The 12,828-nt window shown below is 31.6% G+C and overlaps 1 pseudogene; it reads left to right on the top strand.

Moving 5' to 3' along the window:
- The first annotated feature begins 9,203 nt into the window (after positions 1-9,203).
- Positions 9,204-12,286, top strand: LOC137838686 (receptor-like protein EIX2; annotated as a pseudogene).
- Positions 12,287-12,828: the final 542 nt, after the last annotated feature.

Here is a 12,828-nt window from a genome sequence, read left to right as displayed (position 1 = left end):
AATATTGTAATTAAAAAAATTAATCTACAAATCTTGCATGCATCATCGAAATGCATAATAATTATAATACGAGCATAAAAAACAATTAAAGAAGTTATCTGTAAAATAATTTTGATGAATTGCATAATACTTATAACAAGAGCATAAAAAACTATTAAAGAAAAACTGTTTTTAAAAATATTAGCTAAGTTTCTATATTAAAACTAATATCTATAAAATTAATTAATACTTCATAACTAAGGTTGTTAGAGAATTAAATTGTTATTTACCCTATTAAAAATGTCAGAGTGTTATAAATTATAATTCTAAATTTAAACTTTTAAATATTATAAACACCTTCTTTGAAATATATAAAAAAAAAATTTCAAAGATTCTAGACTTTTTTAAAGATTAAATTTGTTATTGCAAATAAATAATTATAGTGATTAACATCTTTTTAATCATTTTGGTAATATTTGTATGCTAGACCGATATTTAATTTTGCAGTAATGAATTTGCTAGTAATATGAGATGAGAATACTATGAACAAGAGAAAACTCGTGACATAAGCTTTCACAACTAAAATACATAATATTCTTGTGGAAATTTCCTCAATATTTAGTAATGTGAAAGAAAAATAATTTTTACGAATTTAGAAAAAAAATTCACTGAAATTAGAAAAATTTCCAATAGTATTTATTTTTATATAATATTTCATGTCTAAATAAAAATAAATAACATTATTTTTTTTATTCAAGTACCCAATTAAATTGTATTAATTTGGATTCTTCTATTTCGTTAAGAAAAATTAACCAGATACTCACAAATAAAGATATTGCAAATAGTAAAATTTGTTCAAAAGAATTGCATTGTGAAATGCCTTTTCAGAGCAATTTCTTAATTTTGTATCTTTCCAATATTAACTTTCAATTCTTTCATTATTTGTAAGGAGGAATTTGATGGTTTATTTTTTGATATAATCTTGTCGTTTAAAATGAAAATTGAGAAGTCTTCGAAGTCAATTGATTGAAATAGAATTATTGCCCTAAAAATAGTTTCCCATGATTTATTCCACAACTATCAAATCTGTGTTCTTACTATAAAGGTTTATTGACTATGATGAGGTTATTTTTTTTGCTTTTTACCAAAATGGTGTCCGTTTAAAAAAAATTATAAATTTAGGCAAGTCGTGCCTAATTGGGACGACTTCATATGCATAAGTCGTACCAATTAGGCACGACTTTTGCCATGTCATACTAAAGTCATGCCAACTTGGCACGACTTCTGTCCCGTCATACTGAAGTCGTACCAACTTGGCACGACTTCTGCCCTGTCATAATTTTTTATTTTTTTTTAATTTTATTGTTTATATATTGGGTAGTAAGTTATGTAATTTTAAAAATTAATTTTATATATAATTTTTTAAGAGTGTTAGTTTTAAAGAACAAAAAATTGGATAATTGTGTATGGATTATGTTAAAGAACAAATATTTTTACATATTTTTAAAATATTAAATATTAAATAAAATTAGACACATTTTTTTATTATCATATATAAAATTATATATAATAATGATTGATAGAAATTAAGTAATACGAAAAAATATTTTTACAGATTCTTAAAACATTAACCATATATAAAATTATATATAATAATGATTGATAGAAATTAAGTAATACGAAAAAATATTTTTATAGATTCTTAAAATATTAAATATTAAATAAAATTAGAGACAATTTTTTATTATCATATATAAAATTATATATAATAATGATCGATAGAAATTAAGTAATAAAAAAAATATTTTTATAGATTCTTAAAATATTAAATATTAAATAAAATTAGACACATTTTTTTATTATCATATAAAAAATTATATATAATAATGATTGATAAAAATTAAGTAATACGATTTATAATAATGATTGATAAAAATTAAGTAATACGAAAAAATATTTTTATAGATTCTTAAAATATTAAATATTAAATAAAATTAGACACATTATTTTATTATCATATATAAAATTATATATAATAATGATTGATAGAAATGAAGTAATACGAAAAAATATTTTTACAGATTCTTAAAACATTAAATATTAAATAAAATTAGACACACCTATTTTTATTATCATATATAAAATTATATATAATAATGATTGATAGAAATGAAGTAATACGAAAAAATATTTTTACAGATTCTTAAAACATTAAATATTAAATAAAATTAGACACACCTATTTTTATTATCATATAAAATTATATATAATAATGATTGATAGAAATTAACTAATACGAAAAAATAAATTATATATAATAATGATTGATAGAAATTAAATTATACACTCTGAAGTCTTTTGCCAAACCACCTTGTTGGGAACGAAGCCGGAGAAAGAAATCTTATCACCAACTACATATGAAATCTACTTGTGGACATTGTTTTGAAGAAATTCATCTTCCAGTTTAATATATAGACTTCTACACTGTAGAACCTACTTGTGGACACTGTAGCTGAGTTCGTAGTCTTCATAATATATACGGTAAGTTCCCAACCAGAAAATTATATTTATTTTATAGTTTAATTTATGAAAACTGTTATAAATTTTTTTTTCTACTTTTTACAATAATAATCAATTATTATAGAAATCTTGTTTGAAAGCATAATAATCTGTGAATAGTATATGACATGGCAGAAATCGTGTCAAGTTGGCACAACATCAGTACGACAGGGCAGAAGTCGTGCCAAGTTGGTACGACATCAGTACGACAGGGCAGAGGTCGTGCCAAGTTGGTACGACTTCAGTACGACAAGGCAGAAGTCGTGCCAAGTTGGTACGACTTCAGTATGACGGGGCAGAAGTCGTGCCAAGTTGGCATGACTTCAGTATGACGGGGCAGAAGTCGTGCCAAGTTGGCACGACTTCAGTATGACAGGGCAGAAGTCGTGCCAAGTTGGCACGACTTTAGTATGACATGGCAGAAGTCGTGCCGAATTGGTACGACTTCTGCATATGAAGTCGTCCCAATTAGGCACGAATTGCCTAAATTTATAATTTTTTTTAAACGGACACCATTTTGGTAAAAACCAAAAAAAAATAACCCCATCATGGTCAATAAAGCTACTATAAAAGCAACAACATTTCATTTGGCAGAATTTCATTGTGGATGCTAAGTAATTTATAGTTTATTTTATGCATAAGATTAAGTTATATTATTTTATGTGAATTGAATAAAATACTGATTAAAAAATTTAATCTATTCAAATGTATGTTAAATATAAAATTGAAATGTCATTATTTTTTTTATTATTTGAAGAGATAAAAATAAAATGAATTTCAAAAGTAATCATGTAGTGCACTAATGAGTGCCTTTCATTACCCTATATTTGTTGCCTTTTATTTACTTTATTTACTACTTTATGTTTGTATGAATCATATCGTATCAATCATAGTTGTAATAAGCAGAAAAATGACTCAAATAACAGTAAAAGTGCTAACGACACTAGTGCAAAAATGTAAAACAAATGCGGCTATTTTAAATTTACAAATGCGGTCATAGAACCGCATTTGATCAGCACGCATTCCTAAATCTGGCATTTACAAATGCGGTCATAGGACCGCATTCATAAATCACATTTACAAACGCGGTTACTTAAAATAACTGCATTTGTATATTATTCTGAATGAGGGATGAGGGTTAGGGGTTTAGGATTTATGAATGCGGTCTTGGTAAAAACTGCATTCATAAATCACATTTACAAATGCGGTCATTTACCAAGACCGCATTTGTAAATAGTGTTTTTTTTTAAAGTGCAGTTTGTATTATGCAGAAACCATATAATTTAATAACCTGCATAATGATCAAACCCAGCCAGACAAATACAGAAATATAGTAATCAATTGAAATCATCAAAATGTACATTTACAAGTGATCAAATTACATATAATAAAACCACTATTGTTTACCTATCCTATTGTTTACCTATGCAAAATTAATGAAATATGTGGACCAAGAATCTCTAACATATGAAATGCCTTCCTCATTCATTGTTGTTTCTTCTGTGAATAACTGCATTGCAAAGTTGACATAAATTAGTTTTTAGATATATATATATGTTCAAGAATTATAAAAATGATTTAACATATATAGTACCTCTTTCCAACCAGTTTTAACACCTAGTCTTATAATGGTAATCATCCATTGCATAATGTAATAGCCACACTCATAGCTTCCTCGTTGTTTATTACACTATAATTCAATAAAAAGTAATATGTTAGTATATTGATAAACAATGATAATAGAGAAAGAAAAAAATTACAAACCTTTATTCTTATGTAGTTCAAATTATTTGAACTGGATCGACCTTTTAGGATGTTATATCCACGCCATGAACTGGTTAATACAAAAAACCTCGTTAGTAGATGGTTAATTAGTAACATACAAAGTTAAGTTTATACTATACTTACGCATCAATGATATCCTTAAATTTTGTGGGAATCTTCTTGTGTAGGGAACAGAACCACACAGCAGTCTTATCAACCATTGATAAGACAAGTAACTGCCAATGATGCCTATATCATCAATGAAAAGAGTTAGTAAATATTCAAAACATGAAATAATAATAATTGATGACATATAATTAAACTTACTCATTAATATAAGGGCATAAATAAATTTTGGTCCAACGGGATTAAACTTGTATAAGGGCATAAATCCTTCTTGTGTTAGTGATGTATGCTTGAGTCTCATATGAGTTTGGTCCAACGGGATTAGTATATGTAGGATCTAAGAATCCATACATATTTTCCTTCCCCTCAGTGATACAGACTCTATGCAAAAACCTACAAGTTTTTAGTTAAAGCATAATCAATAATAATTTAACATAAAGTAAATTGAATAATAGGTAAAACTACTTACATCATAAAAAATTGAATTATACTTATATTGAGCTCCTGTTTCCCAGATATAAATTCTGATAAATCTGTGTAGTAAATCATTAGTGGCAGTTCAGTGTTTATTTGAAAAAATGTATTATCCCACGGAACTAGAAAAGGATCATTGCCAATCTGACTAGCAATGAGACGTAGGGAAGCTATAGGATCGTCAACTGGAACCTCACGCTTCTTTTCCGGACTTGGTGGCTGAAAAGCTTTCTACAAGATAAAGAACATTTGTATTAAATTATATGTAATATATAAATATAAATAAAAATAATATAATGAAACGAAATTATTACATGAGGTTCGAGCATAGATCGAATGAGCTCTCTGGGCCAGGCAACGAATGTCTGAAATGCATCGGCCACAGTGGTTACCTCATCTGAAGGTAGTGGAACACGAGCATCAGGAAATCGTACTTTTTCAACTGTTACCTTCGCCACATCAGGGGAGAGAGAAACGTTATGTAAGGTGGTGGTGTTTTTATAGACTTTTCCAAGTGCCACCACCCGAGGAAGTTTGCCGTCCACTACCAGTAGCTCACAATCCTCCGTCTGCGCATTGATATCATCCCCTGATGTTGGAGGAGCCGCACAACTCCCCTTTGTGCTCTTGGGAGTGGGACTAACAAGGGGTTCAATCGGCTCAGCACAAACTTGTTGCGATAGAAACTCTTGTCGCATTCGATCATTCTCCTTTTTCATCTCCAGCCACATCAAATCAATCTCCTTTCTCATCTCCTCCATTATTTCTTCACGTAACTTAGTCTTGAGTTGAGTTTCGTTCTTGGAGGAGGAGGATGGCTGTCGTTCTGAAACTCCAAAATATAGTTTAATTCTGACCCCTTGTCCAGCTGCACGAACACGACCAGAGTGTTCAGGTCGTCCAATTGCTTCAATCAGGATATCGTGACGACCTTCAGCAACAAATTTACCGTTGGATTCCAAGGAATCCTGCAAGAGTACACAAAAATCATATTTTCAATCATTAATATAATTAATGCTTTAAAAAAAATGTAAATAACAAAAATAACTTACAATTTTTTCGATTATAACCCCGGATTGCTCAGAACTTGGTGCACCCGACTTTTTTAATTCGGGCCCTCTTCCATTTTACATGGCAAAAAGGTGGTGATGGAGGAGAAGTGACCCTTGTTTCCACATTCTCAGACAACGTCCCCTGTTGAGATTTCTCCTTTTCCACCATCAGTGTTTGCTCAAGTTTTCGATACCCCGAACGAGACATAACGTGCGGGGTAAGATTCTTCAAAGCTATCTCTTGAGCTTTCTTCTGACGATCCTGTCATAATTGAAATAAACAAACTGAAGTAAATAAGATAAACTTATTAATGTTATATAAACAAAAAAAGTTACTTCACTTACCATCCAAGCCTCATTTTCACGGCTTTCTCTAAAAAGACGCCATGTCTCTTCATCAATATGTTGGTAAACATGGATTTTTGTCTTTAAGGCTGCCAAAAATGTATCTCGAAGTCAATCTTGACTTAAAGGTACAAAATTTGAGTCCGATATTTGATATAATGTTTGATCGAAGCAGTTCCACATCAGGAATTTCAAAGTTTGCCTGCAAAATAACATCAGCAAATTAAAATTAATCAATGAATATTAAAAAGCATTATATCAAAATGTAAAGCTTACCAGAACATCCTCCCAGATCATGTTCCGGTGGACCTCTGACACCTCATCCCATGAATTAATCAGAATGGAGAGCCTCTCACGAGAAACAACTCCAAGATAGCTCATAAACTCATCTGCCTTAGGACCAAAAGTCACTCCAGTGTTGACGTCAATGTCAACACGTGTCTTCTCACCAGCAGCACGTCTCAATGCGAGGCGCTTCAATCTAGTAGGTCCTCTGCTGCCTCGTCCGGATCGAGGTTTGATTGGGGTCTGATCGTCATTCATGTCTCTGTTAAAAAAATTAGGTAACAAACATTAGTTAATCTGCATCGAATTAAAATCTTATAAAAATAATACATAAAAATGTAAATAAAAAATGCTTATTTACAAGTTGCATGGAGGTTGAAAGTTCATATGTAAATTCCTTCATTGTGGTCTTTACGGGTTGCATGTACATCATCAACTACATCGTCATCTTTATTAATTATCTTTGGTGTGAATGAACAGGGGTCACCATTTTCAATATCATCTATGGTCTCCCCTTGTTTTTTTCCGTGTAAAACGACATACCAATGTTCTGACGTAGGATCTTTCACGTAGAAAACTTGAGATGCTTGTTGAACCATTATAAATGGCTCATCTCGATACCCTATCTTTCGAAAGTCCACTAGTGTGAATCCTGAATCATCAATTTTAACCCCACTTTTATTGTCAATCCATTTACACTTGAAAACTGGTACGAAAAACTTAGTGTAGTCAATCTCCCATATCTCTTCTATAAACCCATAGTATGCCATTGATCCAAGTACTGGATTTGTATCTTTCGAAGTCAAAAACTGCATTGACTCGGCTTCAAGAGTAACACCAGAATTTTGAACTGTACTCTTTTCATCCATGGACTTCGTGTAAAATATACAATTATTCACTTCGTACGCTGTACATGAGATGACATCAAACTTCAATCCAACAGCCAACCAGGTCAAGGTCTCTGATGCCGTTGAATCCTTGAACACCTCGTCTTTAAACCAAGGCATGAAAGTTCTATTATGTTCCATCAAGACCCATTTCTCTGCTTGTCTTGGGTTATTTGCCTTCACAATGGCTTTATGAGCTTCTATGTATGGTACAACTTCATCTGTGTTATTCAATATGTACAAATGTGCTTGCAATACTTCTGATCGAGATTTGCTTACGTAAACATTTACTTGTAGAACGCCTGTGGTGCCATGAATTAGCTGGAACACCTATTGGATTTGCTTTTGTCATGTACTCTGAACAAAATTCAATACTTTCTTCAGCTATGTACCTTTCAATCATTGAAGCCTCTGGATGATAATGATTTTTCACATAACCTTTCAAAATATTCATATACCGCTCAACAGGATACATCCATCTTAAGTACACTGGTCCACACAATCTAACCTCTCTTACCAGATGCACAACTAGATGAACCATGATGTCAAAAAAAGACGGAGGAAAATTGTATAAATTCCTCTACTCCCCTTTCGTACTCATCACTTATACGAACAGCATTAATCCAACCTCGATCCATTATATATTCTGGAATAGTTAGGATTTTCTAATAATTAGTATTTTATTCTATCTCACGATAATTCTATTCTAAAAGTAACAATAACTAACATAACATAAAACTTTTATTAAAATGTAATTAACAACTAACTAAATATATATAATATAAATTTAAGAAAATACAAATTATATAATACAAATTTATATACAATAATATATAAATTAATTGTTTCCGTAACTAATTTATTAAATTATATATAAATTATAATAAACAAAAATTCAAAATACACAGAAATATATAAATTATTAGTTATTAGTTATAAATTTCAAGTTGTATTAGTTATTAATTAAATATATATTATAATAAAAAAAATAAAAATTCAAAATATTAAATATAAATTCAAAATATTAAATAAATATTAAATACAAAACCAACCTTTCCATCGTGAAGAAGCTTGATGGTGATCGGAGTGGAAGACAAAGGTGAAGGCGGCGGTGGAAGCTGTGGCGGTGGCGGAGCAGGAAAACAACCGCGAACACCAATGGAATAGTAACCTAAGTGCCACAAACGAAGTAAGGAAACGAAAATGACAATGGCAACGAAGTGAATAATGAATGATGCGAAAACGAAAATGAAAACGAATGAGTGAAACTGAAACTTACAAAACACAGAGAGAAGAAACTGAACTGAGCGCAAAATGTTGAAACGAAGAGCGGAGAAGAGGAAAGTGAAAGTGAAAGTGAAACTAGTGACGCGCTTCAAATTTTTAGGGTAAAATTGTTTTACAAATGCGGTTGTAGGGTAAGACCCCATTTGTAAATCAATTCAAATGATTTACAAATGCGGTCATATTAAAGACCGCATTTGTAAATTATTTGAATTGATTTACAAATGCGGTCTTACCCTACAACCACATTTGTAAAACAATTTAATTTAAAAAATGTCACCGCGTTTTTTACAAATGCGTTTAAACGCAAAACCACACTAAATAAAGGTCGTTGTTTTACATTTCTGCACTAGCGAGTTGGTGTGTATATATATGTGGGTATTGGGAATGCTAAATTCAGAAGCCCTATCAGTATATTTCTAATATTCAGTCTCTCTCTCTCGTGATAATGAGGAATTTGAAAGTGATAATGTTTGTGGTGTTTGTAGTGTTGCAGGTTGTTCATGGAGAACACCAAATGAGATGCCTTCCAAAGGAGAGGGAAGCACTCCTCCAATTCAAGGCTGCCATTGTCGATCCCTACGGCATGCTCTCCTCTTGGTCCACTCCCCAATGTTGTCAGTGGGAGGGGATTCGCTGCAGCAACCTCACTGCCCATATTCTAGGCCTCCACCTTCCTGGACAGTATTATTTCGAATATCATGAAGAAGAAATCTCTGAACGTTATATCACCGGAGAGATCCACGAGTCATTGATGGAGTTGCGACAATTAGAGTATTTGAACCTCAGTTCTAATTCTTTTGAAGGCAGTCACATTTCTGAGTTTCTTGCTTCTCTCACAAAGTTGAAATACCTTGATCTCTCTTCATGTCAATTTATGGGAGAAGTTCCAACTCAGGTTGGCTCTCTTTCTCATTTGAAATACTTAAATCTTGCTTATAAATCTTTGGAGGGTTCAATCCCTCGTGAACTTCTCAATTGCAGTATCTTCATATTAGAGGTAATTCTTTGGAAGGAGATGCACCATCTCAACTTGGTAATATATCCCATTTGCAGCATCTTGATCTCAGATATAATTCTTTGGAAGGAAACATTCCTTCCCAACTAGGAAATCTCTCCCAGTTGCAGGAGCTCTATCTTGGAGGATGTAATGATATTACAAGATGTTATGGTACTCTAAAAATTAACGAAGGAGGTCAGTGGCTCTCAAATCTCATTTCTTTAACTCATCTTTCCTTACAGGACATATCTAGTTTTAACACTTCACCTAGCTACTTTCGAATGATTGCCAAGCTACCAAAACTAAGAGAACTGAGTCTAATTCATTGTGGCCTTTCCAATCATTTTCTCCATTCATTCCAGCCTTCCAACTTCAATTTTTCTACTTCCCTTTCTGTCCTTCATCTTTCTTCTAACTCCTTCACACAATCAATGATATTCCAATGGCTGTCAAACACTACTTCCAACCTTGTTGAGCTTGACCTTAGTGGTAACCTCTTGAAGGGTTCCACATCAAATCGTTTTGGCTTGGCCATGAATTCGCTTCAGCACCTTCACCTCTCCTTTAATATGTTCAAGGGTAAGGATTTGAACTCATTCATGAATATATGCACCCTACGTTCTTTATACATGTATGACAACAACATGACCGAAGACCTTCCGTCAATTCTTCGTAATTTTTCTAATGATTATGTTAGATACTCACTTCAAGAGCTGCAGTTGTCATACAACCAAATCATGGGATCCGTACCTGACCTTTCAATATTCTCATCTTTAAAATTATTGGATCTTTCTGGCAATCAATTGGAACATTTGTCAACTGGATCTAAATCTTTAGAAGACAGTGTTCCAATGTCATTTGAGAGCACATGTAATTTGGAGTCATTGGATTTGTCATATAATAAGTTGAATGAAGATTTGGCTGTCGTATTTAATTATTTGTCCAGATGTTGTAGATATTCATTGCGAGAACTATATCTTGGTCAAAATAAATTCAACGGTGCACTTCCTGATTTCTCAATGTTTTCCAAGTTGGAAATCCTAGATGTATCAGGGAATCAATTAAAGGATGGAGTTCCAAAGTCACTTCACAATGCTTCTATACTAGTTTGAGTGAAAATCTTCCCACAATAATAGTTTGAGTGAAAATCTTCCCACAATAATCCATCACTTATCCCAATATGTTCGATACTCATTGCAACGTTTACATCTGAGATTGAATCAAATTAGCGGCACTCTTCCAATATGGTTTTGGGAAAAATTTGTTTGGGAAAAATTTGAATTGCAATACCTGATCAGTATCAACATTTCATACAACAATCTACAAGGCATGATTCCAAATGTATCATTAGAAAATTATTTTGGTTTCCTTAATCTTGGGTCAAATCAATTTGAAGGTCCTATTCCGTCATTTTTACGAGATTCAATGAATCTTGACCTGTTTAACAATAAATTCACAGATTCTTTTTGGTTTTTATGTTCTGGTGGTGTAGTTGGAAGTTTATATCAATTAGACCTTTCAAATAATAAGTTGTCTGTAGAAATTCCAGATTGTTGGACCCATTTCAAATCATTGGTTTATTTAAACATGAGTCAGAATAAATTTTCTGGAAAAATTCCTACTTCAATGGGATCACTCCTTGAACTTCAAGTATTATTATTGAGAAACAATAATTTAACAGGTGAATTCTCTTCTTTCTTGAGAAATTACACAAAGTTGGTGATGTTGGATATGACAGAAAATAGATTATCAAGATCTATTCCAGATTGGATTGGGAGCAAATTGCTAGAGTTACAATTTTTAAGCTTGGGAAATAATTCATTCAATGAAAGTTTACCTTTGCAAATTTGTTATCTAAAAAGCATTAAACTCTTGGATCTCTCACTAAACAACCTATCTGGACAAATTCCCAAATGCATAAAAAACTTCTCCTCAGTGACTCAAGTGACTTCTTTGAGAGATTATCAAGGTCATTCGTATTGGGCCAACACAAGCTATATCAAAGGTAACATTCCATATAATTTGAATGCAATCTTGATGTGGAAAGGATCAGAGCAAATGTTCACAAATAATGGATTATCACTTTTAAAAAGCATTGATCTCTCAAGCAATCAATTATCGGGAGAAATTCCAAAAGAAATAGAGAATCTTTTTGAATTGATTTCATTGAATTTATCAAGAAATCGTTTGACGAAGAAAATTCCTTCAAATATTGGAAAGTTAACCTCACTTGAATTTTTTAATTTTTCAAGAAACCAACTTGTTGGTTCAATTCCTTTGAGTCTTGCTCAAATTGATCAACTCACGGTATTAGATTTGTCGCATAATTATTTATCTGGAAAAATTTCAACTGGCACACAATTACAGAGTTTCGATACATCAAAATATGAAGGCAATGTTGATTTGTGTTTGGCTCAATCTTAACAATACTTTCTTGGCGCCATGCATATTTCAAGCTCTTAAGTAATTTAGAAGACATTCTTTATATCATGGTAGCAATGAAAGTTTTCAAATGGTGGCAGAGAAGATAATAGGTAATATTCTTTTATTATTGTGTTAGAAACTCGATTTTTCCTTTTTTTATTATTATAAATAATTTTCACAAACCTCAGTTTCTCTTTTTCAAAATTATTGAACATATCTTAGAATATAAATTATTTTTCCTATGATATTAAGATTAATATTGAAGGGAATGTGTCAAAATTGTTTTGTGTCCTTTTCGTACTAAATTGCTTTCTCATTTGTATGTTTAAACATTGTAATCTTTATGCCATTGTGATAGATATAATTATTTTTAGAAATACTCCTTCTGCTTTTAATATTTGAGTTTTCTTTGGATTTATGTTTTTTTTATTATTCTTATTATTTCCATTTTTGGCAGAGGAAATTTGGATAAGAGGTGTGAAGGAGTGTATGTCAGAAAATGAAATTGTTATTGAAGATTGAAAGTGTTGTGAGGGTAAAGGACATCAAAGAACAGAGCAAAGAGCCACTTGGATTTGGAGAAAGAGAATTGAAGAAGGGTTGTTGAACACCTTTGGACTTGAGGGAGCCAATTGTGATTGTGATGTTT

Source organism: Phaseolus vulgaris, chromosome 4 (assembly GCF_051622355.1).
Source record: "Phaseolus vulgaris cultivar YP4 chromosome 4, ASM5162235v1, whole genome shotgun sequence".
Lineage (NCBI taxonomy): Eukaryota > Viridiplantae > Streptophyta > Magnoliopsida > Fabales > Fabaceae > Phaseolus > Phaseolus vulgaris.
This window is presented reverse-complemented; position numbering and strand designations above follow the sequence as displayed.